This window comes from Oncorhynchus tshawytscha, linkage group LG21 (genome assembly GCF_018296145.1).
Source record: "Oncorhynchus tshawytscha isolate Ot180627B linkage group LG21, Otsh_v2.0, whole genome shotgun sequence".
NCBI lineage: Eukaryota > Metazoa > Chordata > Actinopteri > Salmoniformes > Salmonidae > Oncorhynchus > Oncorhynchus tshawytscha.
Genome location: NC_056449.1, coordinates 29,740,463 through 29,751,356, shown reverse-complemented (window position 1 = coordinate 29,751,356; position 10,894 = coordinate 29,740,463).

The window sequence follows — 10,894 nt, the reverse complement described above, 5'->3', positions numbered from 1 at the left end:
GGTATAGTACAGTAGTAGAGTGAGATATCATGACACAATAGGCAGACAGGAGGCTTCAGCACCACCATAGCTGCTCTACACAGATCCCCCCTCCTCTCGTCCTGTTAGATAAAGACAGAGAGCTAGTTAGACAATGGTTGTGAAGGTTAGATCTGACGTGGACATGAGAACACACTCAATGAAATGATCGTAGAACTTGGGCCTTCTCCCTGAAAGTCCATCCAAACCGTACTGTGTGTGTGGCTGACGCAGCCTGCTGTCTAGTGGTGTAAAGTACTTAAGTAAAAATACTTTAAAGAATGACTTAAGAAGTTCTGGGCTATATCTGTACTTTACTTAAAATGTTTTATTGTTGACAACTTTTACCTTTACTTCAATTACATTCCCCAAAAAATAATGTACTTTTTTCTACATAAATTTTCCCTGACAAGCAAAAGTACTCATTCAATTTTGAATGCTTAGCAGGATAGAAAAATTGTCAAAACAAGCACTTCTCAAGAGAACACGTGGTCATCCCTACTGCCTCTGGCCTGGCAGACTCACTAAACACAAATGCATCTTTTGTAAATAATGTCTGAGTGTTGGACTTGTCCCCTGGCTATCCGGAAATAAAAACAAGAACATAATATTAATATGAGGAATTTGAAATTATTTATACTTCTACTTTTGATACTTAAGTATATTTTTGCAATTACAATTACTTTTGATTAATAGGTACATTTAAAACCAAATACTATTATAATAAATATGACAATTGGATACTTTTTGCACCACTGCTGCTGTCTACTGTGAGCTCTTAGTAACACCAAAGAACACAGGCAGGCAGGACACACACACACAGAAGTAACGCAATCTGGCAGGTAAAGAGAGGATGAGGACACATTAGGGTTAATCAGGTGTTGGCTCTCATTAGGGTTAATCAGGTGTGTGTGTGTGGGGGGGGGTATCCTTAATGATCTCACTCATCCCATCAGAGATTTGTGCCTTCTCACTTATTCATCTGCCACTCTCAGAAGAGAAATGGAGGGAGGGAGCGATAGAGATAGAGGGGGGATTGAGGGAGGGAGAGAGAGAGGTGGAAAAGACAGTGAATTGAGGTGTAAAGCCCAGTAGGGTGTAACACCATGTGACACGCTCCACATCAAACTTCCACCTACATCCTGATTTGATATGAATCAGAGACTTGAGTGAATATACACAGGCTATATGGACACACATTTCTAGAAGGTAACGATTCTGCCCTGAATGAACAACAAGTTGGATCAGTTGGAGTTTAAACCAGTCACCATGAGGCCACAGGTTAGAACACCTTTTAACAGGCTGACAGAGAGACAGGCAAGCAGACAGACACACACACTTTGCTAATGCGAACTAGCGCTAGCAAGCTAGTCACAAGTTAAGTTCACTCATGCGATTTTTCAAAAAGCTACGTCTGGAGGACAAAGAGCACGCCCCCATTCTCATCGACGGGGCTGCAGTGGAGCAGGTGGAGACCTTCAAGTTCCTTGGTGTCCACATCACCAACAAACTAAAATGTTCCAAACACATCAAGACAGTCGTGAAGAGAGCACGTCAAAACCTATTCCCCCTCAGGAGACTAAAAAGATTTGGCATGGGAGAGCATCCTGACTGGTTGCATCACTGCCTGGTATGGCAACTGCTCGGCTGGGGACAAGCTTCCTGCCATCCAGGACCTCTATACCAGGCAGTGTCAGAGGAAGGCCCTGAAAATTGTCAAAGACTCCAGCCACCCTGGTCATAGACTGTTCTCTGTGCTAACGCAAGGAAAGCGGTACCGGAACGCCAAGTCGAGGTCCAAGATGCTTATAAAACAGTTCTACCTCCAAGCCATAAGACTCCTGTACATCTAATCAAATGGCTACCCAGCCTATTTACATTGCCACCCCCCCTCTTTAACACTAAAACAACTCTCTGTTGTTATAATCTATGCATAGTCACTTTAATAACTCCGCCTACATGTACATATTACCTCAACTTACAAGTCCCCCGCACATTGACTCTGTACCGGTAACCCCTGTATTTAACCTCGCTATTGTCATTTTACTGCTGCTCTTTAATTACTTGTTACTTTTATTTCATATTCTTATCCATATTTTTGATTAGATTTGATTTATTCGACTACCTCCATCAGCCCAATCTGTCAGGGTCATCAACCCAATCTGTCAGAGTCATCAACCCAATCTGTCAGGGTCATCAGCCCAATCTCTCAGGGTCATCAACCCAACCTGTCAGAGTCATCAACCCAACCCAATCTGTCAGGGTCATCAACCCAACCCAATCTGTCAGGGTCATCAGCCCAATCTCTCAGGGTCATCAACCCAACCTGTCAGAGTCATCAACCCAACCCAATCTGTCAGGGTCATCAGCCCAATCTCTCAGGGTCATCAACCCAAACTGTCAGAGTCATCAACCCAATCTGTCAGGGTCATCAACCCAATCTGTCAGGGTCATCAGCCCAATCTGTCAGAGTCATCAACCCAATCTGTCAGAGTCATCAACCCAATCTGTCAGAGTCATCAACCCAATCTGTCAGAGTCATCAACCCAATCTGTCAGAGTCATCAACCCAATCTGTCAGGGTCATCAACCCAATCTGTCAGGGTCATCAACCCAATCTGTCAGAGTCATCAACCCAATCTGTCAGGGTCATCAACCCAATCTGTCAGAGTCATCAGTCCAATCTGTCAGAGTCATCAACCCAATCTGTCAGGGTCATCAACCCAATCTGTCAGAGTCATCAACCCAATCTGTCAGGGTCATCAACCCAATCTGTCAGAGTCATCAGTCCAATCTGTCAGGGTCATCAACTCAATCTGTCAGAGTCATCAGTCCAATCTGTCAGGGTCATCAACCCAATCTGTCAGAGTCATCAGTCCAATCTGTCAGGGTCATCAGTCCAATCTGTCAGAGTCATCAGTCCAATCTGTCAGGGTCATCAACCCAATCTGTCAGAGTCATCAACCCAATCTGTCAGAGTCATCAACTCAATCTGTCAGAGTCATCAACCCAATCTGTCAGAGTCATCAACCCAATCTGTCAGGGTCATCAGCCCAATCTGTCAGGGTCATCAGCCCATGAAAAGTCTAGCATATCTGCCCAATCTATCAGACTCATCAATTTATGAGGAAGCTAGCATGTCAGCCCATTAGAAAGTTAGCTTGTCTGCCCATGAGATGGTCAGCATGTCAGCCCATGAGGAGGCTAGTATGTCAGCCCATGAGGAGGCTAGCATGTCAGCCCATGAGGAGGTTAGCATGTCAGTTCATGGTGGGGTTAGCATGGCTACTGCTTCAACTTCCACAGCCCAGCTGGCTCATCATCGCCAGCCATATCTTATCACGTTGAGGAAAAATGTGTAGACATTTCCCAGAAGCCATTATGGAAAGCTGATTTGTTAGAGACGGACATAAGGATTCGAGGCACCTTTGCAAGGCATGCTTCTGTCAGGAATTTTCATCCCTTATTGAAGTTTTGGACAGATTCACCTGACATTTTCCCTAACATCAATAACTACTAAGGCCCATCATCACCCATCCTATGACTGCATGTACAGTTGAGAGACTCTTCTCCACTACAGGCTGTATCAAAACATCCATCAGATCGTGCACGCTGACCGCACGTCTCAACCATTTAGCCATGTTGCCCTTTGAAAGGGAACTCAATGACTCTTTGTACTAAAATGAAATCGTCTCCATCTTCAACACCAAGCCTAGGCGACTACGCCTTGTGCTGGAAAACGTGAAACACAAGAAAGGTAAGCCTGAAATCCGTTTATTTATTATTTGGTCTAATGTTTTCATGCGGGTCTTAGTAGGCAAGGTCTCTATGTGTGTGAGTCAAAGTGAGCTACTGTCTTCATACCCACCATCATATTGGGCTATGTGTACTGAACATGCGTGTAAGCTACTGTATTCATACCCACCACTATGTATACTGAACAAAAATATAAACTCAACATGTAAAGTGTTGGTTCCATGAAATAAAAGATCCCAGAAATGTTCCATACGCACAAAAAGCATATTTCTCTCAAATGCTGTGCACAAATTTGATTACATCCCTGTTAGTGAGCATTTCTCCATTGCCAAGATAATCCATCCAACTGACAGGTGTGGCATATCAAGAAGTGGATTAAACAGCATGATCATTTCACAGGTACACCTTGTGCTAGGGACACTAAAAGGCTACTCTAAAATGTGCAGTTTTGTCATACAACACAATGCCACAGATGTCTCAAGTTTTGAGGGAGAATGCAATTGGCATGATGACTGCAGGTATGTCCACCAGAGCTGTTGCCATTGAATTGAATGTTAATTTCTCTACCATAAGCCGTCTCCAACATTGTTTTAGAGAATTTGGCAGTATGTACAACAGTCCTCACAACACAGACAACGTGGTAACCACACCAGCCAAGGACCTCCACTTCCGGCTTCTTCACCTGATGAACCAGACACCCGGAAATCTGATGAAACTGTGGGTTTGCAAAATCGAAGAATTTCTGCACCAACTGTCAGAAACCGTCTCAGGGAAGATCTTCTGCAAGCCAGTCATCCTCACCAGGATCTTGACTTGACTGCAGTTTGGTGTTGTAACCGACTTCAGTGGGCAAATGCTCACCTTTGATGTCCACTGGCACTCTGGAGAAGTGTGCTCTTCACGGATGAAGCTCGGTTTCAACTGTACCGGCAGATGCCAGACAGCGTGTATGGCGTCGTGTGGGCAAGCGGTTTGCTGATGTCAACGTTGTGAACAGAGTGCCGCATGGTGGCGGTGGGGTTATGGTATGGGGCAGGCAAGCGGTTTGCTGATGTCAACGTTGTGAACAGAGTGCCGCATGGTGGCGGTGGGGTTATGGTATGGGGCGGGCATAAACTATAGACAACAAACACAACTGCATTTTATTGATGCCAATTTGAATGCACAGAGATACTGTGACTAGACCCTGAGGCCCATCGTCGTGCCCCTCATCCGCTGCCATCACCTCATGTTTCAGCATGACAATGCATGGCCCCATGTAGCAAGAATATGTACACAATTCCTGGAAGCTGAAAATGTCCTAGTTCTTCCATGGCCTGCATACTCACCAGCCATTGAACATGTTTGGGATACTCTGGATCGCCGTGTGCGACAGCGTGTTCCAGTTCCTGACAAAATATTCAGCAACTTCACACAGCTATTGACGAGGAGAGGGACAACATTCCACAGGCCACAACCAACAGCCTGATCAACTCTATGTGAAGGAGATGTGTCCCACTGCATGAGGCAAATGGTGGTCACACTAGATCCTGACAGTTTTCTGATCCACGCCCCTACCTCCTTTTTAAGGTGTCTGGGACCAACAGATGCACATCTGTATTACCAGTCATGTGAAATCCATAGATTAGGGACTAATGAATTTATTTACATTGACTGATTTCCTTCTATGAAGTGTAATCAGTAAAATCTTTGAAATTATTGCATGTTGTGTTGATATTTTTATGTGCATGAGGATTTCATGTTTTCATGCCTGCCTTGGAAGGCCAAGTTTAAGTTTGCTGATTCAAGTGAGCTATTGTTGTCATACCCGCCATGGTATTATGTATAATCATTTCATGTTTGCTTATTCAACTTTAGTTATTCATTTGATACCCGTCCTACAGTTCAAGATATAGGCCTAAAGTGTTTATTGTATTGTGTGTGACTGTTTTCATCTGGCAGAAAGTGTGCACTTTTGGGCTTAACCAAAACACTCAGAGCTTTCTATTCTTCCATGCTTCCTTCTGTAACAAGCTGTTTGCTCATATTCCAATCCAGTGCCGAGCTGGTGTCCGGCCGATGCGCTGACCATGGTCCTGAATCCCCCTGTTGTGCCTGTACTGTAGATCACTCCTTTGAATGGAAGTGGTTGATCTGATCTTATAATAGGTTGATTATTTCATTAGGTTGGACTGAACAGTATCCATTTTCCGTATTTTGTGACAGCATAATATTTCCAATTTTATCACTCAGCTTTTCTGCTGCTGTAGAATCTCTCTCTCTCCTCCTCTCTCTCTCTCTCTGTCTCTCTCTCTGTCTCTCTGTCTCTCTCTCCTCCTCTCTCTCTCTCTCCTCTCTCTCTCTCTCTCTCTCTCTCTCTCTCTCTCTCTCTCTCTCTCTCTCTCTCTCTCTCTCTCTCTCTCTCTCTCTCTGTCTCTCTCTCTCTCTCTCTCTCTCTCTGTCTCTCAATTCAATTCAATTCAATTCAAGGGCTTTATTGGCATGGGAAACATGTGTTAACATTGCCAAAGCAAGTGAGGTAGACAACATACAAAGTGAATATATAAAGTGAAAAACAACAAAAATTAACATTAAACATTACACATACAGAAATTTCAAAACAGTAAAGACATTACAAATGTCATATTATATATATATATACAGTGTTCTAAAAATGTACAAATGGCTAAAGGACACAAGATAAAATAAATAAGCATAAATATGGGTTGTATTTACAATGGTGTTTGTTCTTCACTGGTTGCCCTTTTCTCGTGGCAACAGGTCACAAATCTTGCTGCTGTGATGGCACACTGTGGAATTTCACCCAGTAGATATGGGAGTTTTTCAAAATTGGATTTGTTTTCAAATTCTTTGTGGATCTGTGTAATCTGAGGGAAATATGTCTCTCTAATATGGTCATACATTGGGCAGGAGGTTAGGAAGTGCAGCTTAGTTTCCACCTCATTTTGTGGGCAGTGAGCACATAGCCTGTCTTCTCTTGAGAGCCATGTCTGCCTACGGCGGCCTTTCTCAATAGCAAGGCTATGCTCACTGAGTCTGTACATAGTCAAGGCTTTCCTTAATTTTGGGTCAGTCACAGTGGTCAGGTATTCTGCCGCTGTGTACTCTCTGTGTAGGGCCAAATAGCATTCTAGTTTGCTCTGTTTTTTTGTTAATTCTTTCCAATGTGTTAAGTAGTTATCTTTTTGTTTTCTCATGATTTGGTTGGGTCTAATTGTGCTGCTGTCCTGGGGCTCTGTAGTGTGTGTTTGTGTTTGTGAACAGAGCCCCAGGACCAGCTTGCTTAGGGACTCTTCTCCAGGTTCATCTCTCTGTAGGTGATGGCTTTGTTATGGAAGGTTTGTGAATCGCTTCCTTTTAGGTGGTTGTAGAATTTAACAGCTCTTTTCTGGATTTTGATAATTAGTGGGTATCGGCCTAATTCTGCTCTGCATGCATTATTTGGTGTTCTACGTTGTACACGGAGGATATTTTTGCAGAATTCTGCGTGCAGAGTCTCAATTTGGTGTTTGTCCCATTTTGTGAAGTCTTGGTTGGTGAGCGGACCCCAGACCTCACAACCATAAAGGGCAATGGGCTCTATGACTGATTCAAGTATTTTTAGCCAGATCCTAATTGGTATGTTGAAATTTATGTTTCTTTTGATGGCATAGAATGCCCTTCTTGCCTTGTCTCTCAGATCGTTCACAGCTTTGTGGAAGTTACCTGTGGTGCTGATGTTTAGGCCAAGGTATGTATAGTTTTTGTGTGCTCTAGGGCAACAGTGTCTAGATGGAATTTGTATTTGTGGTCCTGGTGACTGGACCTTTTTGGGAACACCATTATTTTGGTCTTACTGAGATTTACTGTCAGGGCCCAGGTCTGACAGAATCTGTGCATAAGATCTAGGTGCTGCTGTAGGCCCTCCTTGGTTGGTGACAGAAGCACCAGATCATCAGCAAACAGCAGACATTTGACTTCGGATTCTAGCAGGGGGAGGCCGGGTGCTGCAGACTTTTCTAGTGCCCTCGCCAATTCGTTGATATATATGTTGAAGAGGGTGGGGCTTAAGCTGCATCCCTGTCTAACCCCACGACCCTGTGTGAAGAAATGTGTGTGTTTTTTTGCCAATTTTAACCGCACACTTGTTGTTTGTGTACATGGATTTTATAATGTCGTATGTTTTACCCCAACACCACTTTCCATCAGTTTGTATAGCAGACCCTCATGCCAGATTGAGTCGAAGGCTTTTTTTGAAATCAACAAAGCATGAGAAGACTTTGCCTTTGTTTTGGTTTGTTTGATTGTCAATTAGGGTGTGCAGGGTGAATACATGGTCTGTTGTACGGTAATTTGGTAAAAAGCCAATTTGACATTTGCTCAGTACATTGTTTTCATTGAGGAAATGTACGAGTCTGCTGTTAATAATAATGCAGAGGATTTTCCCAAGGTTACTGTTGACACATATTCCACGGTAGTTATTGGGGTCAAATTTGTCTCCACTTTTGTGGATTGGGGTGATCAGTCCTTGGTTCCAAATATTGGGGAAGATGCCAGAGCTAAGTATGATGTTAAAGAGTTTTAGTATAGCCAATTGGAATTTGTTGTCTGTATATTTGATCATTTCATTGAGGATACCATCAACACCACAGGCCTTTTTGGGTTGGAGGGTTTTTATTTTGTCCTGTAACTCGTTCAAGGTAATTGGAGAATCCAGTGGGTTCTGGTAGTCTTTAATAGTTGATTCTAAGATCTGTATTTGATCATGTATATGTTTTTGCTCTTTATTCTTTGTTATAGAGCCAAAGAGATTGGAGAAGTGGTTTACCCATACATCTCCATTTTGGATAGATAATTCTTCGTGTTGTTGTTTGTTTAGTGTTTTCCAATTTTCCCAGAAGTGGTTAGAGTCTATGGATTCTTCAATTGCATTGAGCTGATTTCTGACATGCTGTTCCTTCTTTTTCCGTAGTGTATTTCTGTATTGTTTTAGTGATTCACCATAGTGAAGTCTCTCTCTCTCTCTCTCTGTCTCTCTCTCTCTCTCTCTCTCTCTGTCTCTCTCTCTCTCTGTCTCTCTGTCTCTCTCTCTCTGTCTCTCTCTCTCTCTCTCTCTCTCTCTCTCTCTCTCTCTCTCTCTCTCTCTCTCTGTCTCTCTCTGTCTCTCTCTCTCTGTCTCTCTCTCTCTGTCTCTCTCTCTCTGTCTCTCTGTCTCTGTCTCTCTCTCCTCCTCTCTCTCTCTCTCTCTCCCTCTCTCTCTCTGAATATGTAAGTGATAGGCATGTTGTGTATTTCATTATGTTTGTTTACTGTCGTAAGCGTTTCTGTAATTGTGCACTTGCGCTGCCTACTTGGCAATATTAACAGGCTTGTTTGTCAAGGGAACTGTGTTGTGTTTCTTGTGAAACCATAGCATAGGCATATATTATTCAGCACCAGGGGCAGGTAATGTGGCTTGGCCGGCGCTGGCTGAGCGCGCGAAAGTCAGATCAAAGATTTCAGCACCCGACAGCTCCACACTCAGCTCTGACTCTCTGACTCCTGATTATTCGTATTCACAGGGAGAATTGGGCATATTTTCCCATGTCTCATGAGTTCTACAGTTTAGCCGCTGTATTTTTCTTCTCCATGGAAGAGGTTGAGGGACAGGCTATGATGTTTAGGCCAAGGCTCTGACTCAATTTCGGTAGCGATCACCATTTCCCCTATAGATGGAATAGCCTACAGAAAATATGTGGCAAAGACTACAGCCTAGATACGTTCATAAAACATAGTAATAATAGGATAGAAATATGTGGAAATCATGGTGTATGGAATTGAATGTAGCCTAGGCCTTTTTTGTAACCCATAAATCTCCTCTAGCAAAACGCACAATACAGAGATGAACAGCAGCGACTAACATCCAAGCCTTCAGCTGCTGTGAAGTGTGGGAACTTCTCGAGTTTCCGGTTCACCTGTAACGCACCACAACAGAAAGCTATGCCTTTTCTTACCTCTGTGCTCATCTGGTCCCTTGGCCTAACATATCCGCCATATGTCCTTCTGGATATAATTGTGGAAATATTTTGCATTGTTATAATGTTAGGTGATTCAGAGTAGCCTACATATGTTTCTTATAGAATTTTTCACACAGGGCTGAACCAGTTTAGGATTTTGGGGGCAAAATGTGAGTATACCTACTTCTCTATGCACCACGACTACACCAGTGATGTCTCGGTTTTTTTGCTGAATTTTTGCTGGGAAATGTTGGCCCAGTCACACGGACTTTTCTGCCTACGCCTCTGCAGGCAGGCCCAGGTACGGACCGAACGCACCAAGTTGATCATCCCCGAGGGAGGTTTAGCTTTAGCCTAGTGACAGCGTCAGAGACAGGTCAAGCTGCCGCAGCATGGAAGTTGCGAGAGCTTTATTGTGATAAAGTGACAGTAGCCAGCTGCCTGCCCCCGCATACACACCCACACACCGCGGTCAGAGAGAGCAAAGCGCAGGCGTCAGAGCAGAACTAATAGTGAGCTGAGCACTGCATGACTCTACAACTGTACGGCAGGTCCGATCACTGTACTTCTGGAAGGTGATAATCGGTGTAGATACAGCAACACCACAGTGTTCACAAGGCAGCCTATGCCTAATACAGCTTTTGACATGATATAGGCTACTGCTGACTGGGTCAACAACAGCTAAAGAAGGCTAGCTGACTAGCAGACTCGTTATCGCAAGGCACGGAACTTAAGTCTAAGGTAACTCGTCTACTATATTCATGTAGGGGCTACAGTGATAACAGTGAGCTCGATAGAGTGCTGCTGGCCTATTCTGTAGCGACATGCGCTCCTTGCGAGAGGAGATGCAGTAGAGAGAACTAGCTTGGTTCAGTCTCGTATCCCCTCGCATCCCCACACCACTTGGGTCTAGCTGCAGTAGCATCAAAGCTCATTCAAATCCTAGCAGAGTCTGACATCTTAGCTGAGAGGCTCGTGTCGTTTCACTCAGACACACACCCGTCCTCTATTCTCTCTTCTGGGGATAGACTTTGGGAACAAATATCGGACGATGCAGTGTCCACTGCACTCGCACGCACGCACACGCCCACAAGCAAGAAACCCCAATGTCATCGCAGGCTACAGCAAAGCCCTTCTCTCACACTG